This window comes from Leucoraja erinacea, chromosome 8 (assembly GCF_028641065.1).
Source record: "Leucoraja erinacea ecotype New England chromosome 8, Leri_hhj_1, whole genome shotgun sequence".
NCBI lineage: Eukaryota > Metazoa > Chordata > Chondrichthyes > Rajiformes > Rajidae > Leucoraja > Leucoraja erinaceus.
In genome coordinates this window covers 21411191-21430226 of record NC_073384.1, presented here as the reverse complement: position 1 = coordinate 21430226, position 19036 = coordinate 21411191, and positions in this window count along the sequence as shown.

The window sequence follows — 19036 nt, the reverse complement described above, 5'->3', positions numbered from 1 at the left end:
TGGCAATAGACTTGACTTGTATAATTTGCCTAATATTGTTTAGTTCGACGATAAAACAAAGCTTGGAAATAAGAAAAGGACGTCAGGCAAAGAAGATATCTGCGAGACTGAAATACTGAGAGGATAATTCAAAGACTGCAGACGTTGGGAACTGGAGCAACGCAAAAGTTGTTCCGGGAACTCTGTGGGGGCAAAAGGGTAGTCGATGTTTTGGGCTAAGATTCTGCATCAGGAGATCCATAGAATCCATTACAATGTTGGCTTCTGTCAGCTGAACTAGCACAAATCAATTATGCTGGAGAAACAATGCGTCAGCAGCATTTGTGGAGGGAATGGACAGGCAACATTTTGAGTTAGGACCCTTCCCACCCTGTCAATCTCTCAGTGATGTATTTTCGAACATATAATTATGGCGACGCTATTATAACATCAATAACGTGCACTCCAGACTCTGAGTTATAATGTTATGTCTTGCTTACCTTTCAATGTGTAGGTGAGTGGAAACAATGTTGTATAGTAGCAATACTCCACTAATGTTTAATCTTTAAGTATCAATAGAGTATTGCTCATATGTGTAGGAAAGAACTGCAGATGCTAGTTTACATCGAAGGTAGACACAAAATTGTGGAGTAACTTAGCGGGTGAGTCCAGAAGGAATGGGTGGCCTTTCAGGTCGAGACCTTTCTTCAGACTGACCTGAAACGCCACCCATTCCTTCTCTTCGGAGATGCTGCCTGGCTTGCTGAGTTACTCCAGCATTTTGTGTCTACCTCCGAATATTTTTCATAGGCTGTTACATAGGAGCCGTCCCTCAGTAGCCTGTGGTAGTAGGATTCTGTGTTGCAGTCCTTTCCCTCGGAGTGCGGTGCCGTGACAACAACAACCAACCCCATCACTGGACCTTCTTGGTAAACAATTACAGAGTCAGGCACAGATAAGAAAGTCTCTTTTGCCCAATTCGACCTTGACGACCAAGATGCCTTTTCTCAGTGAGTCATTGGGCCCTGACCCTTCAAAGCTTTTCTATCTATTCGCCGGTCCAAATGTCTTTTAAATTTTGTTATTAAAGAAAGGAAGACAACTGTCTTATCCGCACCTCAGCCAACTCAAGTGCAAGCTGCGATTGGCGAGAGGCAGAAGCTATGCATGTAAAGGTGATGATCTGATCGGGCGGGCTTTTTTTCCAAGGGCAATGAAGTTTAAAAACTAGAGGGGACTGGTTAAGATAAAAGTTGAAAGAATTAAAGGGATCTGGGGGACCATTTCTTTCCACATTTCCTCGTTTTTTTTTAACTTGAAGTGTGTTTTTTAGTAGAGGTTGATCGAGGTGTGTTCTTTAGTCGGTTTCCTTTTGCTCGAGTTATTTTAACCCGGTGTGTTTTTAACGTGTTTTTTTTTTTATTTGAGCCTGGCTTTTTACTCGATTTTTCTTTTAGTAATGGCGGCCCTTTTACTTAATACCAGTGGTTTATTTTAACTCGAGAAAGGGGTTTAACCCGAGCTGTGCCTTTTTGCTATTTTTTTTCACTCGTTAGTTGTTTTACTCAAGGTGTTTTTGTAACTGGGCGGTGGTTATTTAGTCGGGGTGGATGTTGAGGCGGGCTGGTTTACGGGAGCAGGTTGTTTACATAAGGGGTTGTCCACTCGAGCTGCACCTGCGACGCGCGGGCTTCGGGAACATTCTCCGCCTAGGATTCCCGCTCAAAAAACCGTTCGTGCTAATTGGACGAAGCCCGGGGTCCGATCAGCGTTGGGGGGCAAAGTTCTTTGTTTGCGGGCGGGTGCATCCCGCCTCCAGTCACGGAGCCGCTCTGGTGAAGAAACATCGTGGTCACCAGCTCCCATTCCTAGCCCATGTTTCTCGTTGGTTACTCTTGTTTTTTCGTGGCATGTGGCTTTTAACTCGGATGTGCTGTTTATTCGAGGTATGTTTTTTTCCAACACGGTGGGAATTTTAGTCGTGGCGGCTTTTTTAAGTGATTTGCTTTTCCTTGAGATGTTTTCTTTAACTTTGGCCTGGGCATTTTACTCGAGGTATGTTTTATTTTAACACGGTGGGATTTTTACACGAGGTGTGATTTTTAGTTGCACTTTTTAGTCGAAGGTAGACCAAAATGCTGGAGAAACTCCGCGGGTGAGGCAGCATCTATCATGGAGCGAAGGAAATGGACAAAGTTTCTGGTCGAGACGTTGCCTATTTCCTTCGCTCCATAGTTGCTGCCTCACCCGCTGAGTGTCTCCAACATTTTGGTCTACCTTCGCTTTTCTAGCATCTACAGTTCCTTCTTAAACATAAATACTTTTTAGTCGAGGCGGACATTGTTGTTTTACTCGAGGTGTAACTCGATGTGCTTTTTACTCGAGGTTTGTCAAGGGGGGTAATGTTACTCGTTCTTTGTGTCTCGAGGCGTGTGTTTTAACTTGAGGTTTTTATTTTAAGTATTTTTTTAAGTGTTTATATACTCGAGGCAGGCTTTGTGCCGGTTGATTTTACTCGGGGTGCTTTCTTTAACTCGAGGTGGGGGATTGAGGAGAGGCGAGCTGTTTACTTGTGGTTTCTATTGCGTTTTTAACTCGAGGTGTGTTTTTCTTCGAGCTGAGCTTTTACTCTTTTTACGCGTTGGACGAGTTACTCGATGTGTTTGTAACATTGGCCGGGGTGGTTGTTTAGTTTAATCGGGGTGGGTGTTTAGTCGGGGTGGTTTACTGGTGCAGGTTGTTTATATGACGGGGACATTTTAATTGCGATTTTTAGTCAGTCAACGTTTTATTGGAGATGGAGGTTTATTTAGTCGATGCGGCCTTTTAATTCGGATTTTTTAGTTCGAGTTGGTTGGTTTTATTAGAGGTGTTTTCGTAACTGTTTAGTGGGTGGGGGGTTTACATGAGAGTTGGTCCACTCGAGCTGTACATGTAGCGCTGCGGAAACTTTCTCCACTTCGGTTTCCCGCTCAAAATCCCGTCCCTGATTGAACGAAGCCGGAGGGCCGATCAGAGTTAGGGGTGGTGCAATACGGACGGTCCCGGCTCCTGCCGCCAGTTACGGAGCCATATGGGTGAAGGAACGTCGTGGTCACTAGCTCCCATTGTTAGCCCATGTTACACATTGGTTACTCTTGTCTTTAATCGCAGTATGTTTTTTTTTACCTCTATGTGCTTTTTACTGCAGTTCTATTTTACTTTTTAACACTAACTTTTTAACTGTTTTTTTTTTACTCGTTTTATTTACTTGAGGTATGTTTTTTTTAAAAATCTCGGTGGGATTTTTATTTGAGGTGTGAAGCAGAGTTTTAAAATTATTTTTCCTCAAGGTGTGTCTTTTTAAGTCGGGGCGGGCTTTTGTGAATTGTGATTTTTTTCCAGCATTTTATTGGAGATGGATGTTCGCTTAGTTGAGGAGGGCTTTTTTTTACTGTGCTCTTGTGTTTTTTTTAATTCGGTGTCTGCTTTTTTTCCTCAAGGTGTTTTTTTTACTCGAGGTATGTTTTGTAACTTGTTGAGTTTTTTTTTCACTCGAGGTGTGATTTTTTTTTTTTAACTGGAGGGTATATGGAATGAATTGCTAGAGGAAGTGGTAGAGGTGGGTACAATTACAACTTTCAAGAGGCATTTGGGTGTGTCCTTAGATTGGAAAGGGTTAGAAAGATGTGGTTTCTTTTAACTCGAGAAAGGGGTTTAACCCGAGCTGTGCTTTTTTGCTCGTTTTTTTCACTCGTTAGTTGTTTTACTCGAGGTGTTTTTGTAACTGGGCGGTGGTTATTTAGTCGGGGTGGATGTTGAGGCGGGCTGGTTTACAGGAGCAGGTTGTTTACATAAGGGGTTGTCCACTCGAGCAGCACCTGCGACGCGCGCGGGCTTCGGGAACTTTCTGCGCCTAGGATTCCCGCTCAAAAAACCGTTCGTGCTAATTGGACGAAGCCCGGGGTCCGATCAGCGTTGGGGGGGCAAAGTTCTTTGTTTGCGGGCGGGTGCATCCCACCTCCAGTCACGGAGCCGCTTTGGTGAAGAAACATCGTGGTCACCAGCTCCCATTCCTAGCCCATGTTTCTCGTTGGTTACTCTTGTTTTTTCGTGGCATGTGGCTTTTAACTCGGATGTGCTGTTTATTCGAGGTATGTTTTTTCCAACGGTGGGAATTTTAGTCGTGGCGGCTTTTTTAAGTGATTTGCTTTTCCTTGAGATGTTTTTTTTTAAACTTTGGCCTGGGCATTTTACTCGAGGTATGTTTTATTTTAACACGGTGGGAATTTTACACGAGGTGTGATTTTTAGTTGTACTTTTTTAGTCGAAGGTAGACCAAAATGCTGGAGAAACTCAGCGGGTGAGGCAGCATCTATCATGGAGCGAAGGAAAAAGACAACGTTTCTGGTCGAGACGTTGCCTATTTCCTTCGCTCCATAGTTGCTGCCTCGCCCGCTGAGTTTCTCCAACATTTTGGTCTACCTTCGCTTTTCTAGCATCTACAGTTCATTCTTAAACATAAATACTTTTTAGTCGAGGCGGACTTATTGTTATTTTACTCGGGATGTAACTCGATGTGCTTTTTACTCGAGGTTTGTCAAGGGGGGTAATGTTACTCGTTCTTTGTGTCTCGAGGCGTGTGTTTTAACTTTAGTTAAAAGTTTTTTTTACGAGGTGTTTATATACTCGAGGCAGGCTTTGTGCCGGTTGATTTTACTCGGGGTGCTTTCTTTAACTTGAGGTGGGGGATTGAGGAGAGGCGAGCTGTTTACTCGTGGTTTCTATTTACTCGTCATGCGTTTTTAACTCGAGGTGTGTTTTTCTTCGAGCTGAGCTTTTACTCTTTTTACGCGTTGGATGAGTTACTCGAGGTGTTTGTAACATTGGCCGGGGTGGTTGTTTAGTTGAATCGGGGTGGTTGTTTAGTCGGGGTGGTTTACTGGTGCAGGTTGTTTATATGACGGGGACATTTTAATTGCGATTTTTAGTCGGTCAACGTTTTATTGGAGATGGAGGTTTATTTAGTCGATGCGGCCTTTTAATTCGGATTTTTTAGTTCGAGTTGGTTGGTTTTATTAGAGGTGTTTTTGTAACTGTTTAGTGGGTGGGGGGGTTTACATGAGAGTTGGTCCACTCGAGCTGTACATGTAGCGCTGCGGAAACTTTCTCCACTTCGGTTTCCCGCTCAAAAATCCGTCCCTGATTGAACGAAGCCGGAGGGCCGATCAGAGTTAGGGGTGGTGCAATACGGACGGTCCCGGCTCCTGCCGCCACTTGGGTGAAGGAACGTCGTGGTCACCAGCTCCCATTGTTAGCCCATGTTACACATTGGTTACTCTTGTCTTTCATCGCAGTATGTTTTATTTCTGGTTTTTTTTTTTACCTCGATGTGCTTTTTACTACAGTTACTTCTATTTTACTTTTTAACACTAACTTTTTAACTCGGGTTTTTTTACTCGTTTTATTTACTTGAGGTATGTTTTTTTTTTAATCTCGGTGGGATTTTTATTTGAGGTGTGAAGCAGAGTTTTAAATTATTTTTCCTCAAGGTGTGTCTTTTTAAGTCGGGGCGGGCTTTTGTGAATTGTGAATTTTTCCAGCATTTTATTGGAGATGGATGTTCGCTTAGTTGAGGCGGGCATTTTTTTAAACTGTGCTCTTGTGTTTTTTAATTCGGTGTCTGCTTTTTTTTCCTCAAGGTGTTTTTTTTACTCGAGGTATGTTTTGTGACTTGAGTTTTTTTTTCACTCGAGGTGTGATTTTTTTTAAAATTATATAACTGAGGGTATATGGAATGAATTGCTAGAGGAAGTGGTAGAGGTGGGTACAATTACAACTTTCAAGAGGCATTTGGGTGTGTCCTTAGATTGGAAAGGGTTAGAAAGATGTGGTTTATTTTAACTCGAGAAAGGGGTTTAAACCCGAGCTGTGCTTTCTTGCTCGTTTTTTTCAATCGTTAGTTGTTTTACTCAAGGTGTTTTTGAAACTGGGCGGTGGTTATTTAGTCGGGGTGGATGTTTAGGCGGGCTGGTTTACTGGAGCCAGGCTCGAACAAAAAACCGTTCGTGCTATTTGGACGAAGCCCGGGGTCCGATCAGCATTGGGGGGGCAAAGATCTTTGGTTGCGGGCGGATGCTGCGAGTGTTTAAAAGGCTGACTACTTTTTAGTCGAGGTGGACTTATTGTTATTTTACTCTGGGTGTGTTTTGTAACTCGATGTGCTTTTTACTCGAGGATTGTCAAGCGGGTAATGTTGCACCTTTGTATCTCGAGGCGTGTGTTTTAACTCAAGGTGTTATCTAGTCTTTTTTAACGAGGTGTATATTTACTCGAGGCAGGCTTTACACTGGTTGATTTTACTCGGGGTGCTTTCTTTAACTCTAGGTGGGGGTTTGAGACGAGGCACGCTTTTTACTCGTGGTTTCTATTTACTCGACATGCATTTTTAACTCGAGGTGTGTTTTTCTTCGAGCTGAGCTTTTACTCTTTTTTACGTGTTGGATGTGTTACTCGAAGTGTTTAACATTGGTCGGGGTTGTTGTTTAGTTTAATCGGGTTGGGTGTTTAGTCGGGGTGGTTTACTGGTGCAGGTTGTTTATATGACGGGGACATTTTAATTGCGATTATTAGCCGAAGTCAACGTTTTATTGGAGATGGGTGTTTATTTAGTCGAGGCGGCCTTTTTAATTCGGATTTTTTAGCTCGAGTTGGTTGGTTTTATTCGAGGTGTTTTTGTAACTGTTTAGTGGTGGGGGTGGGGTGGGGGGGGGGGAGTTGTTTACATGAGAGTTGGTCCACTCGAGCTGTACATGTAACGCTGCAGAAGCCTCCTCCACTTCGGTTTCCCGCTCAAAAATCCGTCCCTGATTGAACGAAGCAGGAGGGCTGATCAGTTGGGGGTGGTGCAATACGGACGGTCCCGGTTCCTGCCGCCAGTTACGGAGCCACTTCGGTCACCAGCTCCCATCGTTAGCCCATATTACACATTGGTTACTCTTGTCTTTAATCGCAGTATGTTTTTTTTTTTTTTTTTTTTTTACCTCGATGTGCTTTTTACCAGTTACATCTATTTTACCTTTTAACACGGGCGTTTTGATCATTTTATTTACTTGAGGTATGTTTTTTAAAATCAGGGTGGGATTTTTATTTGAGGTGTGAAGTGAGTTTTAACATTTTTTTTCTTCAAGGTGTGTCATTTTAAGTCGGGGCAGGCTTTTTACTTGTGAATTTCTCCTGGTTTTTTATTATTGGAGATGGATGTTTGCTTAGTTGAAGCAGGTGTTTTTACTGTGTTGTGTTTTTTAATTCGGTGTGTTTTTTTTCTAAAGGTGTTTTTTTGTTGAGGTGGACTTTTTACCGGTGAGGACGTGAATCTGCGCACAGTCCATGACGTGAGCCACAGTTTTACCCAAAGATATTGGCGCGTCTATGTACTTCACCCGCCTGGTCCAAACATAGCTCTTGAAAGAGCCAGCGAAGGTAAGGTGCAGGAATAAGCTTTTGAGCCCACTGGCAGGAGTTAGTTCTCACCTGAGGCTGACAAACAGGGTGAGTATGATAACAATTAGAGAATTGTGCTTGTGTTGATGGGTGTGTTACAAAGAAACAGGTTCAAGGATCTGACTAGTAGAATAGAGAAAGGCTCACTCATCAGTGTAGTTACAAATCAGATTTATTGGCGAGAGAGAGAACAAAACAATACTTGTCTTGTTATGCGCGGGGTCTGTTTTACAGCAGCACAGCTCTCTCTGCCTCCATCCGTGGCGCTGATCGCGACCCAGCCCATCGGTGAACCCCTCTCGTACATGAACTAACTTGTGGCTTCCTGGCACCTGCCTTTATACAGGTAAGAAATCAGCTGTTGAAATAACCGCCAGTAAGGCCTGGCCAATAGCGCTGCTCCCAAATTCAAACTATAACCAATGGCATGGGACTGCATCCCAGCAAGCCCCGCCCCCTTCCTTTGGGAACGAAGCGCTATCAGCTGCAGACTGGATGTAGAGCAATACCCACAGCGCTAGACTTGGTGCGCAAATCAATACACACGGTGCTGCAAACTTGGTGTGCAAATCAATACACACAGCGTTACAGACTAGGTGCGTAAATCAATACACACAGCGTTACAGACTTGGTGAACAAAAAATCAATACACACGGTGCTGCAGACTTGGTGAATAAAAAATCAATACACATGGTGCTGCAGACTTGATGCGCAAATCAATACACATGGTGCTGCAGACTTGGTGCGCAAATCAATACACACAGCGTTACACATTTGGTGCGCATATCAATGGACACAGCGTTACAGACTTGGTGAACAAAAAATCAATACACATGGTGCTGCAGGCTTGGTGCGCAAATCAATACACACAGTGCTGCAGACTTGGTGCGCAAATCAATCCACGGTGCACAAATCAATACACACAGCATTACAGACGGTGCGCAAATCAATACACACAGTGCTGCAGACTTGGTGTGCAAATCAATCCACGGTGCGCAAATCAATCCACTTGGTGCACAAATCAATACACTGCGCAAATCAATCCACTTGGTGCGCAAATCAATACACTGCAGCAAATCAATCCACGGTGCGCAAATCAATACACACGGCGCTGCAGACTTGGCACAAAAAATCAATACACTGCTGCAAACAATCCACAAATCGATACACACAGCGTTACAGACTGGTGCAAATAAAAAATCAATACACATGGTGCTGCTGACGGTGCACAAATCGATACACACAGCGTTACAGTCTTCGTGAATAACAAATCAATACACATGGTGCTGCAGACTTGGTGTGCAAATTAATCCACTTGGTGCGCAAATCAATACACGCAGCATTACAGACTTGGTGCGCAAATCAATACACACAGCGTTACAGACTTGGTGCGCAAATCAATACACACAGCGTTACAGATTTGTTGCGCAAATCAATACACAGCGTTACAGATGGTGCGCAAATCAGTACACATGGTGCTGCAGACGGTGCACAAATCAATACACACAGCGTTACAGACTTGTTGCGAAAATCAATACGCAGCGCTAAAGACGGAGCTCAAATCAATACCCACAGCGCTTCAGACTTGGCGCGTAAATGTAATATACGGTGCTGCCGGTTTAATGCTGAAAGGTTTAAACAGCGCTGTCGGCTTAACGTGTTGAAATTTAAACAAAGAGTTATCAGCTGCAGTGCTATCGGTTCTCAATATAGCATTACTGGCCACAGCGCATTGGGCTTTAAACACAATGCTATGGGTCACTGACTGTTCAGGCAAAAGTCTAGTATAACGGTGTTATGATTTCCTGTGCTAAAAGGCGATGGATCAAATGTCTGTTCAGTAGCTAAAAGCTGCTTCTTTGCAATGGCTGATAGTAATTTTTTTTTTTTTACTCGTGTGAATTTTAGTTAAAGCCAACTTTTTATTGGGGATTGTTGTTTGCTTAGTCGAGGCAGGCTTTTTATTCGTGCTTTTTAAAAAAAAAAAAAAAACTTTTTTTCCCACGAGGTGTGGTTACTGGTGAGGACAAATCTGCGCACCATCCAATCCGCAAGTCACCGTTATACTCTAAGACATAGGCGCGTCTACAAGCTTACCCCGCCAGGTGCAACCGTAGGTCTTGAAAGAGCCACCGAAGGTAAGGTGCAAGAATAAGCCCCCCCCTTGAGCCCATTGGCAGCAGATAGTGATCACCTGAGGCCGACTACCATGGTGAGTATGGTACAACCTAAAGAATCGTGTTTGTGTTGATGAGTGTTATGATGAATTCCTGCTAATAGGCGATGGATCAGATGTCTGTTTAGTTGCTAAAAGCTGTTTCTTTGCAATGGCTCTGATGATAATTTTGACAGGAGGACGAGCATCAAAATAAAACAGCGAATATCTGATAATGAAGTCTCTCCTTACCAGGGATGGGAACCCCCACCAGCGACTCAATACTGGCTAAAAGAAAGTGAAAGAAATGCCAAATGGAAAGAAAATATCCATCCAGGAAAATCCCAAGAGAGCAAGAGCAGCTTAAACTGATTCAGCTCATGCCAAAAGCCAAGAGATCACAGACCAGAAGTAGCTGGAGATGGAGACAACATCAATGGGGAACCAGGTTGGTCGCTCTTGTTACTCATTGGTCTCATTTTTTACTCTGTATGTTTTTTATTTAACTGGATGTGCTTTTCACTCAAGTTATGGGTTTTACTTTTGAGTATAGGAGCAGGGAGGTTCTACTTCAGTTGTACAGGGTCTTGCATACAGTTTTGGTCTCCTAATCTGAGGAAACACATTCTTGCCATAGGGAGTAGATAGAAGGTTCACCAGACTGATTCCTGGGATGTCAGGACTTTCATATGAAGAAAGACTGGATAGACTCGGCTTGTACTCGCTAGAATTTAGAAGATTGAGGGGGCATGTTTTAGAAACTTACAAAATTCTTAAGCGGTTGGACAGGCTACATACAGGAAGATTGTTCCCGATGTTGGAGAAGTCCAGAACAAGGGGTCACAGTTTAAGGATAAAGGGGAAATCTTTTAGGACTGAGATGAGAAAAACATTTTTAACAGAGTGGTGAATCTCTGGAATTCAGTGCCACAGAATGTAGTTGAGGCCAGTTCATTGGCTATATTTAAGAGGGAGTTAGATGTGGCCCTTGTGGCTACGGGGATCAGGGGGTATGGAGAGAAAGCAGGTACGGGATACTGAGTTGGATGATCAGCCGTGATCATATTGAATGGCGGTGCAGGCTCGAAGGGACGAATGGCCTACTCCTGCACCTATTTTCTATGTTTACTTTTGACGGGGTTTTTACTTGAGGTATTTTTTTACTGGAATTTTTATTCGAGGCAGGCTTTTTACTTTTTCTGCCTCTGTTTTTTTTGTTGAAGCGTGTGTTTTACGTGTTTCTTTTTTTATTCGTGTGAATTTTAGTCTAAGCCAGCTGTTTATTGCAGATGGGTGTTTGCTTGGTCCACGCTGACTTTTTATGTATATTTATACTGTTTTGTTTCTCAAGGTGTGTTTTTTAGTCGAGGCGACTTTTTACTGGTGAGGACACGAATCTATGCACGGTTCAATCCGCCAGTCACCATTATACTCGAAGACATAGGCGTGTCTGCAAACTTACCCCGCCTGGTCCAACCATAGCTCTTGCAAGAGCCACCCGAAGGTAAAGTGCAGAAATAAGCCTTTGAGCACGCTGGCAGGCGATAGTCATCGCCTGAGGCCGACTACCAGGGTAAGTATGGTAACACTTAAAGAATCGTGTTGAGATGAGTGTTATGATGAATTCCTGTGCTAATCGGCGATGGATCAAATGTCTGTTCATTTGCTAAAAGCGTTTCTTTGCAATGGCTATGATAAGAATTTTGACAGTAGGATGAGTGTCATATAAAGCCAGTGAATATCTGATAATGAAGTCTCTCCTTGCCAGGGATGGGATCCCCCACCAGCGATTCAATACTGGCTGAAAGAAAGTGAAAGAGAAAGAGATACCAAATGAAAAGAAAAGATCCATCCAGGAAAAACCAAGAGCAAGAGCAGCAAAATTGATGCAGATTATCTCCGGGAAAAGCCAAGACATCACAGACCAGAAGTAGCTGGAGACGGAGACAACATCAATGGGAAACCTGGTTGTTATTTCTTTTGTTTACTTGTTTCTACTCATTGGTTACTTTTGTTGTTACATAAAAACATAGAAAATAGGTGCAGGAGTAAGCAATACGGACCTACGAGCCTGCACCGCCATTCAATGTGATCATGGCTGATCATCCAACTCAGTATCCTGTACCTGCCTTCTCTCCATACCCCCTGATACCTTTAGCCACAAGGGCCACATCTAACCCTCTTAAATATAGCCAATGAACTGGCCTCAACTACCCTCTGTGGCAGAGAATTCCAGAGATTCACCACTCTGTGAAAAATGTTTTTCTCATCTCGGTCCTAAAAGATTTCCCACTTATCCTTAAACTGTGACCCCCTCTTCTGGACTTCCCCAACTTCGGGAACAATCTTCCTGCATCTAGCCTGTCAAACGCCTTAAGAATTTTTTAAGTTTCTATAAGATCTCCCCTCAATCTTCTAAAATCTAGCGAGTACAAGCCAAGTCTATCCAGTCTTTCTTCATATGAAAGTCCTGACATCCCAGGAATCAGTCTGGTGAACCTTCTCTGTACTCCCTCTATGGCAAGAATGTCTTTCCTCAGATTAGGTGACCAAAACTGTATGCAATACTCCAGGTGTCAAGACCCTGGACAACTGCAGTAGAACCTCCCTGCTCCTATACTCAAATCCTTTTGCTATGACTGCTAACATACCATTCGCTTTCTTCACTACCTGCTGCGCCTGCCTGCCTACTTTCAATGACTGGTGTACCATGACACCCAGGTCTCGTTGCATCTCCCCTTTTTCTAATCTGCCACCATTCAGATAATAATCTACTTTCCTGTTTTTTTGCCACCAAAGTGGATAATCTCACATTTATCCACATTCTACTGCATCTGCCATGCATTTGCCCACTCACCCAGCCTATCCAAGTCACCTTGCAGCCTCCTAGCATGCTCCTCACAGCTAACACTGACCCCCCAGCTTCATGTCATCCGCAAACTTGGAGATGTTGCATTCAATTCAATTCCCTCATCCAAATCATTAATATATTGTAAATAGCTGGGGTCCCAGCACTGAGCCTTGTGGTACCCCACTAGTCACTGCCTGCCATTCTGAAAATTACCTGTTTACTCCTACTCTTTGCTTCCTGTCTGCCAGCCAGTTCTCTATCCACGTCAATACTGAACCCTCAATACCATGTGCTTTAAGTTTGTATACTAATCTCTTATGTGGGACCTTGTCGAAAGCCTTCTGAAAGCCTTCTGAAAGCCCAGATATAACACATCCACTGGTTCTCCCTTATCCACTCTACTAGTTACATCCTCGAAAAATTCTATAAGATTCGTGAGACATGATTTACCTTTCATAAATCCATGCTGACTTTGTCCAATGATTTCACCACTTTCCAAATGTGCTGCTATCCCATCTTTAATAGTTGACTAGCAGTTTCCCCACTACTGATGTTAGACTAACTGGTCTGTAATTCCCCATTTTGAAAGAGTTACTTGAGGTGTGTGTTTTTAACTTGTAGGTTTTTTTTAACTTGGGATGGGTTTTTTAATTGAAGGAAGCTTTTTACTAATGGTTTGTTTTACTCTGTGTTTTTGTAACTGTTTAGTCGGGGGAGGGGGGGGGGTTGTTTACTGGAGCAGCTTGTTTACATGAGGGGTTGTCCACTCGTGCTGTACTTGCTGTGGGCGTGGGCTTCGCCAACAGCAGAAACTTTCTCAGATTTGGTTTTCTGCACAAATATCTGTTCATGCTGATTGGAATAAGCCCGAGGTCCGATCAGCGTTGGGGGCGGGTGCTGCAAGCCTTTAAGTGGCGGACGGGCCCGGCTCCTACCTCCAGTCATGGAGCCGCATGTCCACAGGAAGCTCCACAACTTCAAGATCCCTCTGATAGGTGCGCTGCGCCAGGTCTCATCACTCCCCACCTACAGGGCTCCCGCTTAACTTTTATTCCCTGTTGACAGCTGGGCAACCTTGACAGCTTTTTAGGTTGCCAAATGACAGTTTAGGTGGTCATTTAAGACGGTTTGCATGAAGCGTGTGATAATGTGCTTGGATGAAGCGCGTAGTTACCAGTTGGAATTATGCTCAATGAAGGGTTCATATTATGTTCAAGAAGGAACTGCAGATGCTGGAAAATCAAAGGTAGACAAATGTGCTTGAGAAACTCAGCTGGTGCAGCAGCATCTATGCAGCGAACAAAATAGGCAATGTTTCAGGCCGAAATCCATCAGTCTGAAGAAGGGTTTTGGCCTGAAACGTTGCCCATTTCCTTCGCTCCATAGATGCGGCCGCATCTGCTGAGTTTCTCCCAGCACTTTTGTCTACATTCACATATTATTTCTGCTTCAAATAAAGTCACAATTTTAACGTATTCACCAAGCAAGACATTATATATACCGCAATGACATGCAGCAAAATTATAATACAATATCTCAACTCTTTTTACACATTGCAACTGATGCAAGCATGTTTTCTGTGAAGGACCGAAAATTACCATGACATGGCCATAGCATGGGTCGTTATTGCTATTGGCACAGAAACGCTCTGGCTTCCCCCATAATTTATCCATAACAAAATATACAGGTTGCAAGGAAATTTCTAAAGGCATTTTATGATAATAGCTGTTAAAACTGACTATACCCATCTGACAGGTTAAACATTACACTAACTGACGAGATGGCCAAAGAACATAACTGCAGCAAATGTTCCTTTGGTAATATGTTTAAAGGTGTCAAAACAAATAATAACATTGGGAATTAAAACACATTTGATTGCATTCTGTTCTCAAACATAGTCAATGTTCGCTCTGAAGACCATGAAGCACAATAGGGTCGGGGTGTGTGAATCAGTGCGGGGTGGATAGATGGCAGTAGGGGATTTGAGAAGGCAATCGGTGTGGAATGGATGGAATGAGGCAGGTGAATTAGTACGTGTTGGTTGGAGTATGTAAAATTGTGAGGGGAGATGTCAGTGGTGTGGAATTGGGGGGGTCAGTACGGAAGGATGGGGGGGGATCATTACAGGATGAATGCGAGTAGACAAAAATGCTGGAGAAATCCAGTGGGTGAGGGCAGCATCTATGGAGCTAAGGGAATATATGCAAAGTTTCGGGTCGAGACCCTTCTTCAAACTGTTCCTGTCCCCCATCTTCTTGAATGGGGGGGGGGGGTCAGTGCAGGATGGATTGGGGGGGGGGGGGGGGGGGGCAGCACAGGTTGAATGGGGGTGGATCAGTACGGGATGAATTGGGGGGGGGGGGGGGGGGTCAGGACAGTGGATCGGAGGGTCTGTGCAGGATGAATGGGGGATCATTACAGGATGAATGAGGATCAGTATAGGATGAATGGGGGATCAATACAGGATGCATGAGGGGATCAGTACGAGATGAATGGGGGGTTCAGTAAAAGATGAATGGGGATCAGTACGGAATGAATGAGGGGATCAGTACAGGATGAATGGGGGGGTCAGTAAAAGATGAATGGGGAGTTCACTACAGGATGAATGGGATAGATTGGTGCAGGGTAAATGGAAGGTGGGTCAGTACGGGATGAATGGGAGGATCAGTGCAGTGTGAATGGCGGGAGAAGTGCAGGATGGATGGGTAGGGGGGGGTCAGTGTAGGATGGATGGGGGGGTGGCAGGAAAATCAATGCGAGGTGGGTAGGGTGATGAATAGATTGGGGGGGGTAGATGGGGAGTGGAGCACAGGGGATGTCAGTGAGGGACTGAATGGAGGAGGGAATGGGGATCAGTGCGGGATGGAGAGGAGGGGTCCCAGGATAAGGGGGGGGGGGGCGTACAAGAGAGAAGGTGCAGAGTGGGGAAGGAAGGTCAGCGCTCCTCGGACAACATCGTCCCTCTGCCTTGGCAGTCCCTTGCCGCCAGCTGACAGGAAAGTGCGGGGCCGAGCGGTGCAGCTAAAAGATCCTAGAGCTATGGGATCTGTCGTGCAGCTGCTTCAGACGGCGGATGGAGTCCTCCGCCTCCCCCTCCCTCTCTCCCTTCCGGCCTCGGCGTGCGAGAGGGGTTGTGAAAGTGCCGTTGGCGGATTTGTAAGCAGTGGCCGCTATCAGGACAATAGCGGCCGATGCTTGCGAATACGCTAACGGTGCTTTCACAACCCCTCTCTCGCACGCCGAGGCCGGGGGGAGAGGGAGGTCCCTTCCGCCGGGCGGGGTGCGGGAGGAGGAGGCGATGGAGCCTCTGTTGCTGTTCGGAGCCCGTCATTCGCTCCGATCCTTCACCACCACGCACCTAGTATCTTTGCCCCACAATCGAAGATGCTAGACGAATACAGCCGCCGCCACCGACAAGAAATGTCACGTTTCTATTCTCCAGAGATGCTGCCTGACCCGCGGAGTTACTCCAGTTTTTTTGAGTCTGTATAAACCAGTATTTGATTGCCAAGCCAGGCAAAATGAGTCTGCATTTAGGTTGCCCGGCTGCACTTTGAGTGGTCAATGGCACCTGGGCAACCGTTAATTTTGAGCCCTGACCTAGTGCTGTTCCATTCAGTGCTTCCAGCAATCCAACTCCCCCACACGGGTGATTGCTCTGGACAGAAGGATGGACCAGAGTTCGGTTGTACCAGCACTTCCTGTAGGTCCATTCAATGGTGGGGTGGGCAGTATTTGTGATGGATCTGTCAGTGCATTAGTGAAGGCAACAATTACAAAGGCAGAGAGAGATGATTGTTCTGACACCACTCAATTGTATTGTAGGTCATACCGTGGATCTGCTTCACCCGCCCTGCCTGGAATCCCACGAGGTGCTCCTTAGGGAGGCCATCTGATGGATGAGATCAGTGCTACCGGAGCTCAGCTGTCATAGACCCACTGAAGGCCAGTGTGCTTAACTTGGCCAGGTTGTGGACGTGATCCTGCACGTGATCCGTCCACGGAGAAAATTGTTCCCTGTCCGAGAAGATGAAGTACATCTAAAACTTTCCTTCGTCCAGTGCAACTAAAGGTCTGGTAAGAGACGATGAATATTTTACTCCCTAAGTCTGATTGCATTTATTATGTCTATGTCCTATTTCTCTATTTGTAATGCTGAATTAAGAAATATGCAAGTATAGTTCAGGTGAAGAATTGATGTTGAGACTTGATAGCAGGTGTCATAATTTATTAGTAATGGCATTGATATAATTTAATTGCCACACAACCAAGGTCGGTGGAATTTGGGTTGCCAGCAGCAGTACAGTAATAAAGAACACACAACCACAATAAACATTTTACACAAACATCCACCACAGTGATGAATGCTGTGGGTGTCCGAGAGAAGATAAAGAAGAGGAGCATGTGGCAATGGTAGGTACAACAAATGCTGAAAGTGACACCTGAAAGCCAAGGTATCTATGGTCATGAAGCCTATCCTTGACAGAGGACAAACACCCGATCCAAGTCAACACTAGAAAAAAGGAAGGGGAAATAACCGAGCAGCAAACATACATGGGAGGAACAGCAGCATTAGAACCCTACCACAGATTGTCTCTTGGAAAACCAAGACATCATAATTGACCAGAAATAGCTGGAGCTAACGACGATGGGGAACCAAGCTGGACTCCTCTTTGTAGTGTCATTGGATTCATCATCAGGGCAAAGCCAGAAGAAAGATGTCAAGTAGCCTGACCAACTCAGAAAGGGCTCTGCAAGAAAGACAGAATCTCCAGGAATGATACATCTACTTGCTTGAAGATGGAGCCATCACCAATACAACATGGAATAACACAAATCAAATGGACAAATGAGGAAGGAACATATATGGGAGGACCAGGAGCATCAAAATCCTACTACGGATTGTCTCTGGGAAAACCGAGGCATCGCAACTCACCAAAAGGAGCTGGAGCTAATGTCTGTTGAGAACCAAGCTGGACTCCTCTTTGTAGTGTTATTGGATTCACCAGAAGGGCGAAGCCAGAAGAAAAATGTCAAATAGCCTGACCAGCTCTGGGAGGACTCTGCTCCAAGGCAGAATCTCCAGGAATAATGCATCTTTTTACCAATGATTGAAACCCTCACCAATTCAACAGTAAACAGCTAAGCAATAACAAATATCGAAATTAGTTGTTATATTGACATATATTGTGATTTGCATGTTTAAATGTTACCTCAACAAAACATTTTATGCTGTAATAAAGGCTACTGGTGATTGTAAAATGTCAGTTAAAGATTTCTGGAAATCTTTTAACATTAGAGAAAGGCTGACATTGTTGTCCAATAGAGGACTTGGCGGTTGAGGACGTGCCCACGGTGGGTGTCGGAGAGAAGGTAAGGAAGAGGAGCATGTGGCAATCGTAGGTACAACAAATGCTGAATAACCATATAACAATTACAGCACGGAAAGAGGCCATCTCGGCCCTACACGTCCGTGCCGAACAACTTTTCTCCCTTAGTCCCACCTGCCTGCACTCATACCATAACCCTCCATTCCCTTCTCATCCATATGCCTATCCAATTTATTTTAAAATGATACCAACGAAGCTGCCTCCACCACTTCCACTGTAAGCTCATTCCACACTGCTACCCCTCATGTTACCCCTAAACTTCTGTCCCTTGATTCTGAAGTCATGTCGTCTTGTTTGAATCTTCCCTATTCTCAAAGGGAAAAGCTGATCCACATCAACTCTGTCTAACCCTCTCATAATTTTAAAGACATCTGACACCTGAAAGCTAAGGGATCTCTGGTAATGAAGCCTATCATTGTCAGAGGACAAACACCCTATCCAAGTCAAAACTAGACAAAACGAAGTGGAAATAACTGAGCAGAAAACATACATGGAAGGAACAGCAGCATCAGAACCCTACCACAGATAGTCTCTTGGAAAATCAAGGCATCATAACTGACCAGTAGGAGCTGGAGCTAATATCGATGGGGAACCAAGCTGGACTCTTCTTTCCAGTGTCATTGGATTCACCATCAGGGCAAAGCATGAAGAAAGCTGTCAAGTAGCCTAACCAACTCAGAAAGGACTCTGCAAGCAAGACAGAATCTCCAGGAAAGATGCATCTACTTGCTTGAAGATGGAGCCATCACCAATTCAACATGGAGGAAAAGAAACCACCAGTGATGATGAAGTGGAAACGACACAGCCAGGACTCAACAGCACACAAGGTGTGCCATTCAAGAGAGGATTCAGAAGCTGGAGAAGGGCCTGCCGTGTGTTCTGGAGGTTGGATGAAGACGGGCCCTCGGTAGGTGCCGGAGGACGGATAGAAGACGATGAGGAGCATCTGCCAATGATAGTTCCGACAAATGCAGAACAGGACACCTGAAAGCCAAGGGATCTCTGGTAATGAAGCCTATCCTTGTCACAGAACACAACCCACACCCAAATCAACACTGGACAAAATGAGGAAAGAACATTCATGGGAGGAACAGGAGCATCAGAACCCTATTACGGATTGTCACTGTAAATCAAAGCATCACAACTGACCTGAAGTAGCTGGAGCTAACGTCGGTTGAG